Source organism: Elephas maximus, chromosome 5 (genome assembly GCF_024166365.1).
Source record: "Elephas maximus indicus isolate mEleMax1 chromosome 5, mEleMax1 primary haplotype, whole genome shotgun sequence".
In the NCBI taxonomy this organism is placed as follows: domain Eukaryota; kingdom Metazoa; phylum Chordata; class Mammalia; order Proboscidea; family Elephantidae; genus Elephas; species Elephas maximus.
Genome location: NC_064823.1, coordinates 124,980,763 through 125,003,751, shown reverse-complemented (window position 1 = coordinate 125,003,751; position 22,989 = coordinate 124,980,763). Strand labels below are relative to the sequence as shown.

General features: G+C 38.0%; 1 protein-coding gene across 4 annotated transcripts in view; it reads right to left on the bottom strand.

Annotated features, from left to right (window-relative positions):
* ARAP2 (ArfGAP with RhoGAP domain, ankyrin repeat and PH domain 2) overlaps positions 1-22,989 on the bottom strand; it is a 247,799-nt gene that overhangs the window by 197,450 nt on the left and 27,360 nt on the right. The gene's annotated exons all lie outside the window — the stretch shown is intronic.

The following is a 22,989-nucleotide window of genomic DNA, read 5'->3' as shown; positions in this document are numbered from 1 at the left end:
GATGTGTCTGACTTAAGCCATAGTCTTTGCAATCACCTCATAAGAATGCTAAAGATGAACGATGCAAAAAGAAGACAGAAGAGCTGACGTATTCAAATTATGATGATGGCAAAGAATACTGACTATACTGTGAACTGTCAGAAAAACAAATCAATCTTAGAAGAAAGACAATTCAGAATGCTTCAACAGAAGTGAGGATGAAGAGACTTCATCTTGCATATTTTGGACATACCATAAGGAAAGACCAGTAGCTAAAAAAGGATATCATGTTTGGTAAAGCAGAGAATCAGCGAATACAAAGGGAACCCTCAATGAGATGAACTGACCTAACAGCCACAATAACGGACTCAAACATACAAAAGAACATGAAGTTGACACAGGACTGGGCAATATTTCACTATTATACATAAAGGTACCATGAGGGGAAGCTAACTGGGAGGCAATTAACAACAAAAACATAGTAATATTGTTACTACTGATAAAGAAATGGAGCCCTGGTGGCACTACGGCTGCTAACCAAAAGGTCAGTAGTTCAAATCCACCATCTGTTCCTTGGAAACTTATGGGACAGTTCTACTCTGTCCCATAGGGTTGCTATGAGTCAAAATTGACTCGATGGCAATGGGTTTGGTTTTTCTTGGATAAATGGATGCTGATAAAAGAATAGATAGACTAGTGAAGTACAACAGAGAACCCAATTGTCATTTAAGACAAAAACATCAACATAGAGCAAAGGGGAAAGCATGGTCTCAGTTAGGTATACATATGGAATGAAATGACACTTTATTACTATCTCAGAGCTCACAAAGAAATTAAGTTAAGGTGGATTACTAACCCCAGTGTGATAGGCCAAACAATATAACTTCTTTAAGATAATACAGAATACCCTCACGTGTCTTAAAAAGGAAACAAAAAGTTCCGGGGGAAAAAAAAAAAAACTCATTGCCGTCGAGTCAATTCTGACTCATAGCAACCCTACAGGACAGAGCAGAACTGCCACACAGGGTTTCTAAGGAGCGCCTGGCGGATTCAAACTGCCGAACTTCTGATTAGCAGCCATAGCACTTAACCACTATACCACCAGGGTTTCCTTAAAAAGGAAACAAAAAGTTCTAACTCTAAAGGAAAATACTGGTAAGTGAAATTAAGAACTATTCATTAAAAGTCACTAGTAAGGAATAAAAAAGCAATATGCAGCAAGGGAGAAGATATATCCAACGAAGGGCTCATACGTCAGAGTGTCTGAATAGCTCTTTAAAAAACATTATGAAAGACAGAAAATGCAATTCAAAAAAAAAACGTGAACAGGCACCATACAAAAGATTCAAATACATTGAAAGGTGTTCAACCAATTTAGTCATCGGAAAACGCTAACTAAAACCACAGTGAAATACTAATACAACCAAAGGTTGCTAAGGGTATGAAACAAGAGGGATATACATACACTGCTGGTGGTAATATAAATTAGTATAACCATTTTAGAAGAACTGTTCTGCATTATCTATCAAAGTGGAAGGTGTGCATATTCCATGACCCAGCTAGTCTACTCCTAGGTATATACTCATAGACATCCATCTAGATATACGCTCCAAAGAAACCAGAAAATGCCTGTCGACATGCAAAAAGAAAAACAAATTGTGGGAGACCCACATCAATGAATACTACTCAACAATAAAAGGACCAAACTGACACACGACAGCACAGACAAATCTCCAAAACATGTTGAGTGAAAGATGTCAGACAAAAAATACTATATGCTGTATGATTCCACTTACATAAAATCCAAAAATAGGTAAAAGTGTTTGTCTTAGTTATCTAGTGCTGCTATAACGGAAATACCACAGGTGGATGCCTTCAATAAACAGAACTTCATTCTCTCACAGTCTAGTAGGCTAGAAGTCCAAATTCAGGGCGTCAACTCTAGGGGAAGGCTTTCTCTCTCTGTGGGCTCTGGAGGAAGGTCCTTGTCATCAGTCTTCCACTGGTCCAGGAGCTTCTCACCACAAGGATCCCAGGTCAAAAGGACATGCTATTCTCCTGGCTCTTGTTTCTTGGTAATATGAGGTCCTTGTGTTTTTCTGCTTGCTTCTCTTTTATATCTCAAAAAAAGATTGGCTTAAAACACAATCTAATCTCGTAGATCAAGTCCTGCCTCATTAATATAGCTGCCACTAACCCCACCTCATTAACATAATAGAGGTAGGATTTACAACACCTAGATGACCCAATGGTGGTCAATCACAATACTGGGAATCATGGCCCAGGCAAGTTGACAGATATTTGGGGGGGGACACAATTTAATCCATGACAGTGACACGAGATCAACAGTTGCCTGGCAGAGGAAGTGGGAGAATTTACTGTAAGTGCGCAAAAGAGAGTGTTTTAGGGTGATGGAAATATTCCATATTCTTGACTGTAGTTGTAGTCATATGGGGGTATGCATTTCTCAAAACTCATCAACCTGGACTTGGGATCAGGATGGCGGAGTACTCAGATGCTTCCTGTGGTCCCTCTTAAAACAAAGACCCAAAACACAAGTGAATTGATTTTATATGACAATCTAGGAGCCCTGAACAACACAGGCAAAGCTGAGGAATCGGACTGAGTAGTTCCGAAGCAGCCAGGATTTGCCAGACCTGACCTGGCAGGAATCAGCACCCTACAGGCCAGGTCAACTGTGCATGGTGAGGCAAACAGTGGTATTCAGGATGTGTTTTCCACATTGGGAGAGAACAAGCAGCAGAGAGTGTACTCACGCCTAGAGAACCAGTGAAAAGCGGCACTCAATCAGCAAAAGATAAGTATCTGCGTCTAACTTACCGTGCAGATCAAAAAACATTCCTTTGGGAGAAACCTCTCTCCCATTTACCTGACCCCTCCCTGCTCTGCACCAGGTCTCAAGCCAGCTTCAGAGATTGCTGTGTCCCTTGGGCCAGAAGTAGGACCTATTACATGTCCTCACCCATTCTCCTGGTCTTGGAGTGGGAACAAATTAACAAAGAGTGAAAAATAATCTGCTGCCTCTCCTAAGCCAGGAACTCGGGGCAGGCACAGCTTCTTTGCCTAGGCACAGGCATAAGGGGTCTGTGGATGTTGAATGCCTTTCACCCCTGCATAGACCTATGTGGGCCCATTTCAACAGCATAGGCCCATCAGCGCAGTACAAGAGGGTATATACGTGAAGCCTAACTTTGACTGTATCAGCTATATGGTGGAGAGGCAGCTTTGTGACATTTGTGACATCTGACACCGCTCTGCCTATTAAGGAGGGTCCTCACCTACCCATGTCAGGGGCCTGAGAACTGGTGCCTCCACCCATACCACCTAGCCACACATGAGGGGTCCAAGAATAAGTGGTGCCTCCCAATCCTTACAGCCAACAGCACTGGGTGCCCATAGTCTGGCTGCAAAACCTACCCACTTACAAGGACACGCTTTCCTCACAGTCACTCAGGGGCTGCTGTCAGCCCCCTGCCTTACTCAGAGCATGACCCCCTACTGCACCCAGATACCTCTGCCTACAACAATCACCCCTGCCTCTCACCTAGGACCTGCACCACACACTTGGTGACACCTGAGCTGAATATTAAACGGACTCCTGGACTTAGGTACCTGGTAACAGATCTAACCACTTGGTGAGAGGACATCAGAGCTTGAAAGTCACCAATAATCAAACTAGCTTACACCTGCAGCCTATTTGGGCATTTATCAAAAGAAAACAAAAAAAAAGTTGGACACAGTAAACAAACATAAATAAATATAGCTTACTGATGGCTCAGAGACAACAGCCAATATCAAATCACATAAAGAGACACACCATGATGGCTTCAGCAAGATCCCAAATCAAAGAATCAAGAAATCATTCTGATGACGATAATTTCCGGGAATTACTGGAGATAGAATACAAGAGATTAATATATATAACTCTTCAAGAGATCAGGAAGAAAATCAGGCAAACCGGAGAGGAAGAAAAGAAACACACAGACAAAGCAATAGAGGAACATAAGAAGATTATAGACGAGCCTAAGAACAAATTTAACAGGTTGCAAGAATCCACAGAAAGAGATCAAACAGAAATCCAGAAGATTAACAATAAAATTTCAGAATTAGACAACTCAACAGAAACTCATAGGAGCAGAACTGAGTCAATGGAAGTCAGAATTAGTGAGACTAAAGATAAAAAACCTGGCACCAAAAAAAGAAAATTACAGACCTATATCCCTCATGAACTTAGATGCAAAAAACCTCAACAAAATTCTAGCCAACAGAATTCAACAACACATCAAAAAAATAATTCATCATGACTAAGTGGGATTCATACCAGGTATGCAGGGATGAGTCGACATTAGAAAAACAATTAATGTAAACAATCACATAAATAAAACAAAGGACAAGAACCACATAATTTTATCAACTGATGCAGAAAAGGCATTTGACAAAGTTCAACACCCAGTCATGATAAAAACTGTCAGCAAAAAAGGAATAGAAAGAAAATTCCTCAACATACTAAAGGGCATTTATACAAAGCCAACAGCCAACATCATCCTTAATGGAGAGATTCTGAAAGCATTCCCTTTGAGAACTGGAGCCAGACAAGGGTGTCCTTTATCACCACTTTTATTCAACATTGTGCTGGAGGTCCTAGCCAGAGTAATTAGGCTAGATAAAGAAATAAAGGGCATCCAGATGTGTAAGGAAGAAGTAAAAGTATCTCTATTTGCAGATAACATGATCTTATACACAGAAAAGCCTAAAGAATCCTCAAGGAAGCTACTGAAACTAATAGAATGGTTCAGCAGACTATCAGGATACAAGATAAACATACAAAAATCGGTTGGATTCCTCTACACCAATAAATCAATACCATTTACAGTAGCCCCCAAGAAGATACAATACTTAGGGATAAATCTTACCAGAGATGTAAAAAACCATACCAAAAAAACTACAAGACACTTCTGCAAGAAAACAAAAGAGACCTACATAAGTGGAAAAACATACCTTGCCCATAGATAGGAAGACTCAATGTTGTAAAAATGTCTATTCTACCAAAAGCCATCCATAGATACAATGCAATTCCAATCCAAATTCCAACAACATTTTTTAATGAGATGGAGAAACAAATCACCAACTTCATATGGAAGGGCAAGAGACCCCAGATAAATAAAGCGTTACGGAAAAAGGAGAACAAAGTGCTAGCCCTCACTCTACCTGATTTTAGAACCTATTATACCGCCACAGTAGTCAAAACAGCCTGGTACTGGTACAACAACAGATACGCAGGCCAATGGAACAGAATTAAGAATCCAGACATAAATCCATCTACATATGAGCAGTTGATATTTGACAAAGGCCCGAAGTCAGTTAACTGGGGAAAAGACAGTCTTTTTAACAAATGGTGCTGGCATAACTGGATACCCATCTATAAAAAAATGAAACAAGACCCATACCTCACACCATGCACAAAAACGAGCTCAAAATGCATCAAAGACCTAAATATAAAATCTAAAACAATAAAGATCATGGAAGAAAAATTAGGGACAATGCTAGGAACCCTAATTAAAAAAAAAAAAAAACCAAACCCATTGCCCTAATACTTAGCATAAATAGTATACAAAACATTACAAAAAATGCAGAAGAGAAACCAGAGAACCGGGAGCTCCTAAAAATCAAATACCTATGATCATCCAAAAACTTCATCGAAAGAGTGAAAAGATTACCTACAGACTGGGAAAAAGTTCCCAGGTATGGCATTTTCGATCGGCACCTGATCTCTAAAATCTCCATGATACTACAAAAACTCAACTGCAAAAAGACAAATAACCCAATTAAAAAACGGGCAAAGGATATGAACAGGCACTTCACTAAAGAAGACATTCGGGCTGCTAACAAATACATGAGGAAATGCTCACAATCATTACCATTGGAGAAATACAAATCAAAACTACAATGAGATTCCATCTCACTCCAACGAGGCTGGCATTAATTCAAAAAACACAAAATAATAAATGTTGGAGAGATTGTAGAGAGACTGGAAGACTTATACACTGCTGGTGGGAATGTAAAACAGTATGAACACTTTGGAAATCCATTTGGCGCTTCCTTGGAAGACTCGAAATAGAACTACCATATCAACAAGCAATCCCACTCCTTGCGATATATCCTAGAGAAATAAGAGCCTTTTTGCGAACAGATATATGCACACCCGTGTTCACTGCAGCACTGTTTACAATAGCAAAAAGTTGGAAGCAACCAAGGTGCCCATCAGCAGATCAACGGATAAATAAATTATGGTATGTTCACACAATGGAATACTACACATCAATAAAGAACAATGATGAATCCATGAAACATTACATAACATGGTGAAATCTGGAAGATATTATGCTGAGTGAAATTAGTCAATTGCACAAGGACAAATATTGTATAAAACCACTATTATAAGAACTGGAGAAACAGTTGAAACAGAAGAAAATTTTCTTTGATGGTTACGAGAGGAGGGAGGGAGGGAGGAGAAGAGGTTTTCACTAATTAGATATAGATAAGTTTTATTTTAGGTGAAGGGAAAGACAACACACAATACAGGAGAGGTCAACACAACTAAACTAAACCAAAAGCAAAAAAGTTTCCTGAATAAACTGAATGCTTCGAAGGCCAGCGTGGCAGGGGTGGGGATTTGGGGACCATGGCTTCAAGGGACATCTAAGTCAATTGGCATAATAAAATCTATTAAGAAAACATTTTGCATCCCACTTTGGAGAGTGGCATCTGGGGTCTTAAACGCTAGCAAGCAGCCATCTAAGATGCATCAATTGGTCTCAACCCACCTGGAGCGAGGAAGAATGAAGAACACCAAAGACACAAGTTAACTATGAGCCTAAGAGGCAGAAAGGGCCTCACAAACCAGAGACTACATCAGCCTGAGACCAGAAGAACTAGATGGTGCCTGGCCACAACCGATGACTGCCTTGACAGGCAATACAACAGAGAACCCCTGAGGGAGCAGGACAGCAGTGGGATACAGACCCCAAATTCTCATAAAAAGACCAGACTTAATGGTCAGACTGGGACTGGAAGGACCCTGGAGATCATGGTCCCCAGACCTTCTGTTGGCCCAAGACAGGAAACATTCCTGGGGCCAACTTTTCAGACAGGGATTGGACTGGAATACGGGATGGAAAATGTCACTGGTGAAGAATGGGCTTCTTGGATCAAGTAGTCACATGAGACTATGTTGGCATCTCCTGTCTGGAGGGGAGATGAGAGGGCAGAGGGAGCCAGAAGCTGCCCAAATGGACACAAGGAGAGAGAGTGGAGGGAGGGAGTGTGCTGTCTCATTAGGGGGAGGGCAATTAGGAGTGTATGGCAAGGTGTGTATAAGTTTTTGTGTGAGAAACTGACTTGAGTTGTAAACTTTCACCTAAAGCACAATAAAAATTAATTTTAAAAAAAAGATTAGATAAGAAGCCTAGGGGGCAGTGACTTTATGTTAATGGTGGTGGAATAACACGGAAAAAGATGGCAAGACTGGGTCACACAACTTGAAGAATGTAAACAGTGTCACTGAATGTAGAATTTGTTGAATGAAGAATTTGTTGATGTATCCTTTGCTGTGTATATATTTACAAGAAATAAAATTTTTAAAAAATGATGCCAACTTATTTCAGGAACAATCAGATAAAAAAATTTTTTAAAAATGAAGAAAACCTAAGAATTATGTGGGACTTTATCAAGAGAAATAACCTACAAGTGATTGGAGTACCAAAACAGGGGGGCATAACCGAAAATACAGAAAGAAGACTTGAAAGATTTGTTGGCAGAAGACTCCCCTGATATTGTGAAAGATGAAAAGATATTTATCCAAGACGCTCATAAGATTCCACATCAAGGTAGGTCCCAAAAGAAAGTCACCAAGACATATTATAATCAAACTTGCTAAAACCGAAGTTAAATAGAAAATTTTAAGAGTGTCTAGGGATAAACAAAAAGTCATCTACAAAGAAGAACCAATAAAACAAAGCTCAGACTACTCAGCAGAAACCATGCAGGCAAGAAAGCAATGGGATGACACAATATATATAAAGTCGTGAAGGAAAAAAATTACCAGGCCAGAATTATATATCTAGCAAAACTGTCCCTCAAATAAGATGGTGAAATTAGGGCATTTCCAGATAAACAAAAGTTACAGAATTTGCAAAGACCAAATCAAAATTACAAAAAATACTAAAGGGAGTCCTTCGGTTAGAAAATCAGTAACATCAGATTACAACCCAAGACTAGAACTCAGGACAGAGCAACCAGATATCAACCCAGATAGAGAATTCACAAAAATAAATCAAAGCTAAAACACAGAATATAGGGAAACACAGACATCATTATGCAAAAAATGACAACACTAAAACAAAAAAAAGGGACTAAAATATATTGTCATAGGTCTTTCATATGGAGAGGAAGTCAAGGTGATATAAACAAATAAAAGATTGGTTTAAACTTAGAAAAATAGGGGTAAATATTAAGGTAACCACAAAAGAAACTAACAACCCTACACATCAAAATTAAAAACAAAAAAAAGATAAATACTCAGCAAATACAAAATCAACAACAATGAACAAGATGAAAAGGAAATACATAAAGAAAAATGAGTCAGCACAGGAAATTAAGTGGAACAAAGAAACTGCCAACACCACAAAAAACAACACATCAAAATGACAGCACTAAACTCATACCTATCAATAATTACCTTCAATGTCAATGGACTAAATGCACCAGTAAAGGGACAGAGAGTGGCAGAATGAATTAAAAAACATGATCCGTCTATATGCTGCCTACAAGAGACCTACCTTAGATTTAAAGACAAAAACAAACTAAAATTTAAAGGATGGAAAAAAATATATCAAGCAAACAACAATCAAAAAAGATGAGGAGTGGCTGTATTAATTTCTGACAAAATAAACTTTAAAGTAAAATCCAACCCAAAGGATAAGGAAGGATACTATATAATAATTTAAGGCTCAATATACCAGGAGGACATAACCATAATAAATATCTACAAATCCAATGACAGGGCTCCAAAATACATAAAACCAACCCTAACAGCAAAGAAAAGAGAGATAGACAACTACACAATAATAGTAGGAGACTTCAACATACCACTTTCAGTGAAGGATAGAACATCCAGAAAAAAGCTCACTAAAGACTCGTAAGATCTAAATGCCACAATCAACCAACTTGAACTTGTGGACGTATACAGAACACACCACCCAACACCAACCAAGTATACTTTCTTTTTCCAACCCTCATGGAACAGCCTCCAGAACAGACCACATATTAGGCCATAAAGCAAGCCTTAACAGAATCCAAAGCATCGAAATATTACAAAGCATCTTTTCTGATCACAAAGCCATGAAAGTATAAATCAGTAAGAGAAAAAGCAAGGAAAAAAATCAAACAAATGGAAACTGAACAAGACCTTGCTCAAAAACTACAGGGTTACAAAAGAAATTAAGGACAGAAAAAAGAAATTCACAGAATCAAATGAGAATGAAAACATATCCTACAAACAACCTTTGGGACACAGCAAAAACAGTGCTCAGAGGTCAATTTACAGCAATAACTACACATATCCAAAAAGAAGAAAGGGCCAAAATCTAATCATGAGCCCTGCAACTCAAACAAATGGAAAGAGAGCAGTAAAAGAAGCCCTCGAGCACCAGAAGAAAGCAAATAATACAAATTAGAGCATAATTAAATGAAATAGAGAACAGAAAAACAACTGATAGAGTTAACAAGGTCAAAAGCTGATTCTTTGAAAAGATCAACGAAGTCAATAAACCAGTGGCCAAACTGACAAAAGAAAAACAGGATAGGAAGCAAAAAACGCAAATAAGAAATAAGATAGTAGATAGCACAACAGACCCAAATGCAATTAAAAGAATCATAATAGAATACTATGAAACATCGTACTCTAACAAATTTGAAAGCCTAGAGGAAACTGACAAATTTCTAGAAACACACTACCTACCTAAACTAACACAAACAGAGGGAGAACAACTAAATAAACCTATAACAAAAGAAGAGATTGAAAAGGTAATTTAAAAACTCCCAAAAAAAAAAAAAGCCTTGGCCCTGATGGCATCACTGGAGAATTCTGCCAAACTTTCAGAGAAGAGTTAACACCACTACTACTGAAGGTATTTCAGAGCATAGAAAAGGATAGAATACTCCCAAACTCATTCTATGAAGCCAGCATATCCCTGATACCAAAACTAGGTAAAAAAAAGACATCACAAAAAAAGAAAATTACAGACCTATATCCCTCATGAATACAGATGCAAAAATCCTCAACAAAAAATTCTGGACAACAGAATTCAACGAAACATCAAAAAATAATCCATCATGGCCAAGTGGGATTCATACCAGGTATGCAGGAATGCTTCAACATTAGAAAAACAATCAATGTAATTCATCACATAAATAAAACAAAAGACAAGAATCATATGATCTTATCAATTGATGCAGAAAAGGCATTTGACAAAGTCCAACACCCAGTCATGATAAAAACTCTCAGCAGAATAGGAATAGAAGGGAAATTCCTCAACGTAATAAAGGGCATTTATACAAAGCCAACAGCCAACATCATCCTAAATGGAGAGAGTCTGAAAGCATTCCCCTTGAGAAGGAGAACCAGACAAGGGTGCCCTTTATCACCACTCTTATTCAACATTGTGCTGGAGGTCCTAGCCAGAGCAATTAGGCTAGGAAAAGAAATAAAGGGCATCCAATTTAGTAAGGAAGAAGTAAAAATATCTCTATTTGCAGTTGATGTGATCTTATACATAGAAAACCCGAAAGAATCCAAAAGACAACTACTGGAACTAACAGAAGATTTCAGCAAAGTATCAGGATACAAGATAAACATACAAAAATCAGTTGGATTCCTCTACACCAACAAAGAGAGCTTCGAAGAGGAAATCACCAAATCAACATCATTTACAATAGCCTCCAAGAAGATAAAATACTTAGGAATAAATCTTACCAGAGACATAAAAGACCTACACAAAGAAAACTGTAAAACACCACTGAAGAAACCTAAAGAGACATACGTAAGTAGAAAAACATACCTTGCTTATGGATAGGAAGATTCAACATCATGAAAACATCTATTCTACTCAAAGTGATGTACAGATACAATGCAATCCTGATCAAAATTCCAATGGCATTTTTTAATGAGACAGAGAAACAAATCACCAACTTCATATGGAAAGGGAAGAGGCCGCGGGTAAGTAAAGCAGTACTGAAGAATAAGAACAAAGTAGGAGGCCTCACACTATCTGACTTTAGAAGCTATTATACCATAGTTAAAAAAGCCTGGTACTGGTACAACAACAGATAAATAGACCAATGGAACAGAACTGAGAATCCAGACGTAAATTCACCCACCTATGGGCAAATGTTCAAAGTCTGTTAAGTTGGAGAAAAGACAGTCTTTTTAACAAAAGGTGCTGATATAACTGGATATCCATCAGCAAAAAAACTAAACAAAACCCATACCTGACACCATGCACAAAAATGAACTCAAAATGGATCAAGACCTACATATAAAATCTAAAACAATAGAGATCAAGGAAGAAAAAATAGGAACAATGCTAGGAGCCCTAATACATGCCATAAACAGAATACAAAACAATACTAACAATGTACAAACACCAGAAGAGAAACCAGATTAACTGGGGGTGCCTAAAAAACAAACACTTATGCTCATCCAAAGACTTCACCAAAAGAGTAAAAAGACAACCTACAGATTGGGAAAAAAAATTTGGCTACGACAAATCCGATCAGTATCTAATCTCTAAAATCTACAAGATAATGCACAACCTCAACAACAAAAAGACAAATAACCCAATCAAAAAATGAATAGGCACTTCACCAAAGAAGACATTCAGGCAGCAAGAGGTACATGAGGAAATGCTCATGATCATTAGCCATTAGAGAAATGCAAATCAAAACTACAATGAGATACGATCTCACCTACATAAAAAGAAGGTTAGCATTAATCCAAAAAACACAAATTAGTAAATATTGGAGAGGTTATGGAGAAAACTGGAACACTTATACACTGCTGGTAGGAATGTAAAATGGTACAACCACTTGGAAACTGATTTGGCACTTCCTTAAAAAGCTAGAAATAGAAGTACCATATGATCCAGCAATCCCACTCCTTGGAATATACCCTAGAGAAATAAGAGCCTTCACACAGATAGATATATGGACATCCATGTTTACTGCAGCACTGTTCACAACAGCAAAAAGATGGAAACAACCTAGATGCCCATCAACAGAAGAATGGATAAACAAATTACATATATTCACACAATGGAATATTACACAACAATAAAGAACAACGATGAATCGTTGCAACATCTCATAACAAATATGAATCTGGAACGCATTAAGATGAATGAAATTAGCCAATTGCAAAAAGCCAAATATTGTATGAGACCACTATCATAAGAATTCAAGAAAAAGTTTAAACACAGAAGAAAACATTCTTTGATATTTACGAAGGTGGGGAGGGAGGGAGAAGGGCATTCACTAACTAGATAGCAGACAAGAATTATCTTAGGTAAAGTTTTTTTTTTTTAAAGGGAAGGGCAACACACAGTACGGGGGAAGTGAGCAGATCTGGACTAAATCAAAAGCTAAGAAGCTTCCTGAATGAGACCAAACAATTCGAGGGACAGAGTAGCAGGGGCAGGGGCTGGGGACCATGGTTTTAGGGTACATCTAGGTCAATTGGCATAACAAAGTTTAACAAAATGTTCTGCATTCCACTTTGGTGAGTGGCATGTGGGGTCTTAAAAGCTAGGAAGCAGCCACCTAAGATGCATCAATTGGTCCTCACACACACGGAGCAAAGGAGAATGAAGACCACCAAAGTCACAAGGAAAATATGAACCCAAGAGACAGAAGCTGCCACGTAAACCAGAGACTCCATCATCCTGGGACCAGAAGAACTAGATGGTGCCCAGCTACCACCAATGACAGGCAACACAAAAGAGTCCCTGACAGAGCAGGAGAAAACTGGGATGCAGAATTCAAATTCTAGTAAGAAGACCAGACTAAATGGTCTGAGTGAGTGTGGAGGGACCCCAGAAGACATGGCCCCTGGACTCTCTGTTAGCTCAAAACTAATACCATTCCTGAAACCAACTCTTCAGACAAAGATTAGACAGGACTACATAAGACATTAAATGATACTTGTGAAGAGTGTGCTTCTTAGCTCAAGCAGATACATGTGACTAGATGGGCAGCCCCTGCCTGGAGACAAGACGAGAAAGCTGAAAGGGAGAGGAGCTGGTTGAATGGACACAGGAAATACAGTACGGGAAGGAAGAGTGTGCTGTTATACGTATGGGGAGAGCAACTAGGGTCACAGAACAAAGTATGTATACATTTTTGTATGAGAAACTAACTTAAACTGTAAACTTTTACTTAAAAAAAAATACTTTTACTTAAGGCACAATTAAAAAAAAAACTCATCAACCTATGTGCTTAAAATGGGTGCATTTTATTGTATATAAACTATATATAAAGTTGATTTGTACGTGTATAAATATATATGTGTACATATACATACATATAAAAAATACTGGGGCAACATTGAGAATACGACACATCTATCAATGGTAAAATAAATATCATGGTATATTTATACAATATCATGGTATATTCATACAATGGAGCCCTGGTGGTGCAGTGGTTAAGAGCGCGGCTGCTAAAAAAAAGGCTGGCAGTTCGAATCCACCAGCCACTGTTTGGGAAACCCTGTGGGGCAGTCCTACTCTGTCCTACAGGGTTACTATGAGTCAGAATCGACTTGATGGCAACGGGTTTGGTTTTTGTTTTGTTTTTTTATTCATACAATAAAACAACAGCAATGAAAATGAACAAACTACAACCACAGGCACCCAAATGAAGAAGACTCACAAAAGTTGAGCAAAAGAAACCATACATAAAAGAATACTCATTGTATGACTGCATATGTTAACGAAAATGTCCAACAAAACAGGCAAAACTATAGTGTTTGGGACATAAGAGATAAAACTCGTAAAAAGCAGTAACAGTAATCACTATTTCAAGTCAGAAAAGAGGTAGCCTTTGGCAGAAGAGAGGCATAGAAGTTTGCCCGGTGGTTAAAAAAAAAAATTCACCCTTTTTTTCATTATCTCCAGATTTTTGATACTTTGATACAGCTGTTGTTATTCTGACATATTTGTGTATTACTGACACATGTAAATGCTATTATTGATTTAAATGCTCAAATGGAACAGCTCTCATATTTGCTGTATCACTGGTAACTTGCATTAATAATAAATATTGCTAACTCTTATTAAACATTTACTGCCCTGGTGGCCTGGTTAAGAGCTTGGCTGCTATCCAAAAAGTAGATGGTTTGGATCCACCAGCCGCTCCTTGGAAATCCTACAGGGCAGTTCTACTCTGTCGGATAAGGTCTCTATGAGTCAGAATTGGATCAATGGCAACAGGTTTGGTTTTATGTACCAGACACAGGTCTAAGAATTTTACATATACCAACTGTTACTAACACCCTAAGCAGTAAGAGCTATTATTATCCACATTTTTTAAAGAAGTTCATTGACACTCAGTTTACTGACTTACCCAAGTTCAACAACTCATGAGTAACTACTTTGACATTCAAATCCAGACAGTCTAGTTCCACATCCACGTTCTAAACCACAATGCTTGAAAAAAAATCAACATGAACTTACTGAAAACATAAACAAATTCAAAAAAGACTTTGAATGACTTAAAGTGCATCCATTACTGGTATTTTTAAGCAATATTTTGTTGGTTTTACTACTAACTATATAAAATTAAAAAAAAATTGTGATGATTTTTACCGATTTTGCTATTCAATATCCACCTGCAAGCAATTACCAAATCTATTAAGCAAATTTATCTGATTTGTTGTAGTTGACAGATTAGCTCAAGTTGGAAACAGCTGTTTTGAAAAGGGGGTGGTTAGCAATTTATATTCTCATTTACCTATGAATAAATTATCAAAAGCCACCCTATAATCTGATACCTAATAGCGGAAAAAAAAAAATATACCACGAACTGCTAGAAGAACAAACAAGTCTGTCTTGAAAAAATGCAGCCAGAGTGCTCCTTGGAAGTGAGGATGGTGAGACCTCGTTCTCATGTACTTTGAACATGTTATCAGGAAGGACCAGTCCCTGGAGAAGGACTTCATGCTTGGTAAAGTAGAGGGTCAACAAAAAAGAGGAACACCCTCTATGAGATGGATTGACCCAGTGGCTGCAACAATGGGGTCAAGCATAACAGTGATGGTGAGGATGGCACAGGACCTTGCAGCGTTTCATTCGTTCTGTTGTACATAGGGTCGCTATGAGCTGGAAGCAACTCAAAGGCATCTGGCAACAACACTGTGCCCAAAGCATACACCTGTTGTAGTCAAGTCGATTCCTACTGATAGTGACCTTATAGGAGAGAGTAGAACTGCCCAATTGGGTTTCCAAGGAGTGGCTGGTGGATTCACACTGCTGACCTTTTGGTTAGCAGCGGAGCTCTTAACCACTGGGCCACCACAAGGCTTTATATATCTGTACCTCATATGTCATGCTCAGAACAGCCCTATCAGGCAGGATTTGGTGTCTTAATACTACCAATAAAGAAACAGTGGCTCTATCAAGCCAAATCCCACAGTTTCCAAGAGGAAAAATTAGTATTCAAGGTCAAAGCTGAGGAGGTTTTTTTTCCTTCTTTCTGCTGCCTTCTGCCCTATTTTCTCATCAGTTGCCTGAAAAATGGTAGATGACTTTGAAATTTGACATATAAAGTACAGGGGATGTGCAAAAATTAAAAACCTATAAAGAAAAGCAGCAGTCATCATCTTCTCTAGTTAGTAGGGCTTTGTGACCTTGGTCAAGTTACCTAACAGCTCTGAGCCTGGTTTCCTCATTTAGTAAAGGGGAATAAAAATGGGGGCTGCTGCACAGGAGTAAGGAGTAATGAGCTAACGTTTGTAAAGTTCATGGGCGGTGCCCTTCACAATGTAAGCACTTAGCAAGAATTATGTTATTATTTTTATAAGAGAAAACAATGTTTGGTCTTCCTGGCATACCCAATGAGTGCATTTGTTTAGTAAAGCCTTTAAGAGTATGAAAACACTTCATTTGTAATAGTGAAAAAGTGGAAAGAACCTAGAAGTGGAATAACTGTGTTTTTCTTCTTTTAATGAAAAACTATACAGCTACACTTTATACACAGCTGTATAATATACACTCTACTATCCAGTAGATTTCATACAGTTATTGCATAAAATACATGCACCAATGTGGACAAATCTCAAAAATAATATTAAGTGAAACACCAAATTTCAAAAGCACATCATGTCATAAAAGTTATCTTCATGAATCAAAATACTTTTACTGCATTTGTAGTAAAAGTACAAAAGCATGCATGAATAGGATAAATTATCAACTTCAGGACACTGGTTTTTTTCTGGGCAGGGACGGAAAGGGTAGGGAAGTTAGCTGAATTTATTATTTCTCAACAGAACAAAATTTTGAATTCATTATGGCAAGATACTAATGCTTGTTAAGTTTAAAAAAGTGGTGTTATATCGTATTGTTATTTTACATACTTTTTTCATATGTGTGAAATATTCCAAGTTAAAAATAATCTTTTCAATATTTTTGTTGTAGTTTTCATCCTACTTCTTAAAGGTGACTCATACTACAATTTCTGACAGGGAAGTCAGGTTTAACTCGCTAAACTCCAAAAAATGAGATGGTGCTTCTTCTTCCTCATATATTCCTTGAAAGCTGTGACCTCATCACCTTTGTATCACTGCCCCTCCCCACAATTTCCCAGGGCTTTAGATCACTGTATGGTTCAACAAGCTAATACGTGTTTATAAGAACATTCTCAAGCATCACAAACATCAGAGTATATATGTCACTCTGATAGGCATGGAAACTGTCCAATATGCAAATGAGCCTGTAAGAGTATGCATGTACAGTTTCATTTGTAGCTTTAAAAAAAAAAAAGAAATTTCAAAATTAAAAAGCCTACTGAGTAAATTGTGTGCTCAAATGCAAGTAAGATTTTTAAACTCAAGTAATAGTTTTATGTCAATGATTTATATTGATAAGTTTTTTCCCATGTCAGTTTCATTATTTTCAGAACCCTAAATCAAACTTTTTCTGAAAATAGAGGGAATCTATAGATGTTCTGATCGGTTTACCTATGATGAACAGCCATGCCCTTGGAACATCCTAAGGTGTTTGTAAGGTCTTTGAAAACACCTAAGTCCTACCTCTTAATTAGTGGTCCCTAACTGGTGCAAACAGTTTGCACTTGACTGCTAACCTTGAAGTTGGTGGTCTGAATTCAGCCAGCAGCACCATGGAAGAAAGCCCTGGCAATCTGCTTCTGTTAAAATCATACCCAAGAAAACCCTCAGGTACAGTTCTACTCTGTAACATATGGTCACCATAAGTCCGAATTGACTCAAGGGCAACAGGTTTGGTTTCTTTTTTTTTTTTTTATTCCTTAAGTAGAATTAACAAATTTGTGTGCAAGTAAAGAAAAACAACATTTTGTATAAGAATTAGAATGGTTTATTTAAAAAACCTGAATAGAAAAGAAGGGAAATAATGAATAATTTAGATTATCAAAGTGAATATTCAGCATACGTACAGATATTATCACTATCATATATATTTTAATCGCTAAATATTGCCCAAAAAAGCAGTAGCATAAAGGGTAAGATCAAGAGCTCCCGTTATGAACACTTGTCTATTACTTAGTCAAGGCAGTCACACCAGAAAATAACCATACACCTTAAGTAGATCACCATTTCACAGAATGTTAAAACAACAAACAAAATAAAGTCCTCACGATGCACATCACACTGCCGACAGGTCACTCACTACATAGTCGAATTCAAAAGAAAAACAACCACAAGCATTAGGCGGCACTTTTGAAATTGCCTTGACGTGACATCTAAGTTAAAACACAAACCTGAATTCCAAAATCAAAAGAGTGGGTGTTAACTACAGCCGAGATAGATAATGTGAAACTTACAATGCAGAGAAGTTCCAAAAACCATGTTTAGAATAAGTAATAATTACAAGAGGACTATAAGACGTAAGTCTATATACATCATTCCCATGAAATTTTTTTTAATCAACTAGCAAAAGTTACAGTTTAAAATATTTTTTCAAAGGTTTTTTTTAAATAAAGAAAAATAAAAAGTATAAACCGAATGACTATTTTTTTTTACTTGTAAAGAGTATTAAGCTGATACTTGCCTTTACCTTGTAACATTAAACCAGAGTATTATTTAAACTTTGATTTAATTATTTAGATATTCAAGTTGAAATGTTTCAAGTGTTGAAATCATTAGGCTATTTTCTTAATTAAGCTTATAAATAACTATTTGAAAACAATACAACTGAATTTTAAGATTTCTAAGTATTTTTCTGCTATAAGTTGAACCTTGAAATTTTTTCTGGAACAGAAAAGATGCAATGTTTTTAGTTATTCAGTGTAACAAATTGCTTATTACTTTTCGGTACAATTTTTGCTCATATATTTTAGACACTAAAGTCTAAAATAGTATCCATTTCTAGTATTTATACTGGAGCCCTGGTGGCACAGTGGTTAAGAGCTCAGGTTGCTAAACAAAAGGTCGGCAGTTCGAATCTACCAGCTACCCCTTGGGAACTCTATGGGGCAGTTTTACTCTGCCCTGTAGGGTTGCTATGTGTTATGAGGCAGCTCTACTCTGTCTTACAGGGTCTTTATCAGTCAGAATTGACTCGACGACAAAGGGTATGATTTTTTAGTTTTTAATGTCTATTTTTTTTTTATTATGTATGTCTACAAAGTCTGGGAATTTTACTTTTAATATAAAGCTCAAGGAAGGATGCAGACTTCAGATTTAGATTCCAAACCTCTGAAAAATCCTCAAAAACCATTCTTAATAAATTTTCTCAGTGCATCTCTTACAGCCCCCATTACCTCAGCTGCTTTATGTTCCCTGTCCCCTAAACCATTCAAAGGCACTACACCTAAAGGAGAGGGTTTGGTGACCTGTGCCAAGGATAAAATGACTTGAAAGATGTAGAAAAAAATCATTAAGCCAGTGAGGAGGAGAAGGTTGTTTCTTTCTGCCACAAAGCACTAAGGGGGGCCTCCTAGGAAAGATGACAGGATGCTCCCATGACTCTCGTGAAAATGCAAGATGCTTTCTACTTGGAGGCCTCCAGGTGACTGAGGGACCCTCCGGTGAAGGTGATCAGGATGACGCAGTTCTTAAAGCCTTGCTCTGATCTGACCCTCAAGAAAGATTAAAGGAAATGAAGAGGCTCATTGCGCAGCACAGCCCCAACAAAAATCCTACGGGTCTACAGTATGATCCTTTTGTGCACGGTGTTGCCATGAGTCACAGCTGACTTCACAGCAGCTAACATCACATGAACTGTTTTAATTAGTAATGAAATTAAATTAAATGCATTGGCCAAAGAAATGTTTTTATTTCGGAGTCAAACAGCGCATTGTATATGTTAAAAAATTAATCAAAACTCACCAAGGTTTGAACACAAGGCTTATTCGGAGCAGTTATTCTATATGCCTTTAAAAAAAAAAAACCAAAGCCAGTGGCCATCAAGTCCATTCCGACTCATGGTGACCCTACAGGTCAGAGTAGAACTGCCCCATAGGGTTTCCAAGGAGTGGCTGGTAGATTCTAACTGCCAACTTTTTGGTTAGCAGCCGATCTCTTAACCACCACTGCTCCGCTAGGCTCCCTATACACCTACAGAGAGGCCATTTTGATTCCAGGAAAAGCAATGGCTCAAAGAAGCTAGGTACAATGAAGCTTGTAATGAGAAGAGGAAGGAAAAATATAGAACATCAACCATTGGCTAAATTTGTCTTATCCAGCTAGAAAATAATAACTGTCAAACCATTACCTCTTAAATTAAACCTCAAAAAGCCTAATGGCTGCAGGTGGGTGGAAGGCCAAATTATTAGCAAGCCAGGCCAGAAGCAATCTGTTATCAGTTATCTCAGTAAAAGGGAGGTGGCAGGGTTCAATTAATCATGTTAACATTAGCCAACGGTTGATCTTCTGTATTGTTTTCCTCCTGTTCTCATTATAAGCTTCACTGTACCTAGCTCCTTCCATTCATTCGCTTTTTCTGGAATCAAAATGGCCTCCCTATAAGCATACAGAGTAATTGCTCAGAACAAACCTCACGTTCAGACTTCGGTGAGTTTTGATAATTTTTTAACATACATCATTTGTACGTGTTATTACTTGTCTAAAAAGAATCTCATATAATCCATAGTTTTATTTGAAAAGTCATAACAATTTAAAATCTTGTAATCCCTACTTATAACACAGAGGATGACCACTAGGAAAAACAGACTGCGTGTCTGAAAATATCTTTTTTCTTCTTCTTTTTTTTGATGTTACTTTTTATTCTTAGCCATCATTCACAGCTGCTTCTGCCTCAACTGAACAAGACACTAAAAAGGGGAAGACATTACATAAACTAAATTTTCATCGTTCTGGAACGTATCAAAGATTGCAAAATTTCTGATTTACATTAAAAACCAAAGCCAAACCCAGTGCCCTCAAGCCGATTCCGACTCATAGCAACCCTACAGGACAGAGTAGAACTGCCCCATAGAGTTTCCAAGGAGCGCCTGGTGGATTTGAACTGCCGACCCTTTGGTTAGCAGCCGTGGCACTTAACCACTACACCACCAGGGTTTCCGATTTACAGTAAGGATCAGAAATTAACTTCAAGAGACAAGAAATGGAAAAGTAGAGGCACAGTCCTTCATGCCTTATTACTAAAAAAGGAAGAAGTGATATAATGATAACAAAAAACTTTCTTTTCTTGAACAAAAGAAGAACTATCCATCCCTATTGTATCTGTATGTTTATATCCATTTGTAGGTTCTGCCTACCCCTTAACCCTTTGGACTCACAGGTGTAGCTATTATGCTATATTGTTATGCTATACAACTATAAGGCAACTTTACCTATGCAATCAGTATTGCAACCAGGGTAGAACTAGGGAGCGACAGGAATCAGAGCTCGGACATACCTCAAGCATACCACTTGCTATGTCCCCTCTCAAAGAGCTTAGGTTATCTACCTAATTTATACCTAGTTAGTGGTAAAGGGAATCTAGAATGAAGTCATCTCTCTCCCAGTTTAGTACTCTTCCTATTTAGCACTCAGCTGCCAGCTGCCACAGGGTAGATTCTGACTCACGGCAACCCTATATGTGTCAGACTAGATCTGTACTTCATAGGGTTTTCAAAGGCTGCTTTTGGAAGTAGATCACCAGGCCTTTCTTTTAAGGTACCTCTGGGTGGACTTGAACTTCCAGCCTTTTGGTTAGCAACTAAGCTTGTTAACGTTTTGCACCATCCAGGAATTCCCCTATTACAATGTAAGGACTGAGTTTTGCAATATCAATGTAATAGGAATCATTGGGAAATACATGCTTTGGTGCCAAAAAAATTTTAGACCCTTCCGGATTCATTGTTACCTAATGTTTGCTTTCAAACCTCACAATTCCTCTCTCTCTAACTAAACTCATCACCTTGAATCACGGACTCCCTCCAGCACAGCTTCCTCAGACCTTGTCATCAGAAGGCACCTGAGATCTTCCATTTGACACATCCCATCTCCAACCATACCCTATTTACTAGTCGTCTCTTCCACTTCTCTGTACACACTAGCCTTCTCTTTCACTTCTCAATCTTGTCCTCTTTCAATTCTCCTTTTTTGAGTGCGCTTTTCTGTCTTAAAATCCACATCGTCAGCCACTTATGTAATATTCTTACTAAAATTCTAGAATTCTCCACTTTCTTTTCTTCTGCATATTTTTTAAGGCACATGATCATCTCTGCCAGTGATTTTGTCCATTGCTGCTCCAAGAGTGCATACTCTCACAATTTCCATGGGCCCTAGGAGCCCTGGCGGCACAGTGGTTAAGAGCTCGGCTGCCAAGCAAAAGGTCGACAGTTTGAATCCACCAGCCACTCCTTGGAAACCAATTGGGGCAGTTCTACTCTGCCCTGTAGGGTCATTATGAGTTGGAATTGACTCCAGAGCAATGAGTTTGTTTTTTTTTTTTTCTTAATTAAAAAAAAAAAATACTAAAAATTATATTTTATGATTGCATTGGTATAAAGATGGCTATAATCTTCAACTCTAAAAGTTCATTTTTCCCCTCTGTTTTTTTTTAATTGTGCTTTAAGTGAAAGTTTAGCATTCAAGTTAACTTCTCATACAAAAATTTATACACACATTGCTATGTGACACTAGTTGCAAGCCCTTTAATGTGACAGACAGCATACTTCCCCATTTTGCTCAGAGTTTCCCACGTCCCTCCAACCAGGTCCTGTCCCTTCCTGCCTTCTCATCCTGCCTCTGGACAGGAGCTGCCCATCTGGTCTTGAGTATCTGAACTAAGAAGCACACTCTTCACAGTACAATTTGATGTTTTATAGTCCAGTCTAATCTTTGTCAGCAGTGTGGGCTTCAGGAATGGTTTTAGTTTGGCATTAACAGAGCATCCAGGGGCATGGCTACAGGGTTCCTCCAGTCTCAGTCATACTGTTATGAAAATGTTTTCTCATTTTATGACTTGAGAGTTACAAATGCAAAATATCCATGTGATATCATAATCAAAGACTAAAAGAAAGGCTACAATGGGTAATCTGGCCTAAAAATCACATCAGAAAGAATACTATAATGTAGCTATCAAGAACATTAAACCAAAAACCTGTAGAGTAGAACTGCCCTAACCCTAACCCTAACCATGGCACGGCTGGTGGATTCAAACCACTAACCTTTCAGTTAGCAGCCAAGCGCTTAACCATTGCACCACTAGGGCTCCTTTTATGAACGTTAAT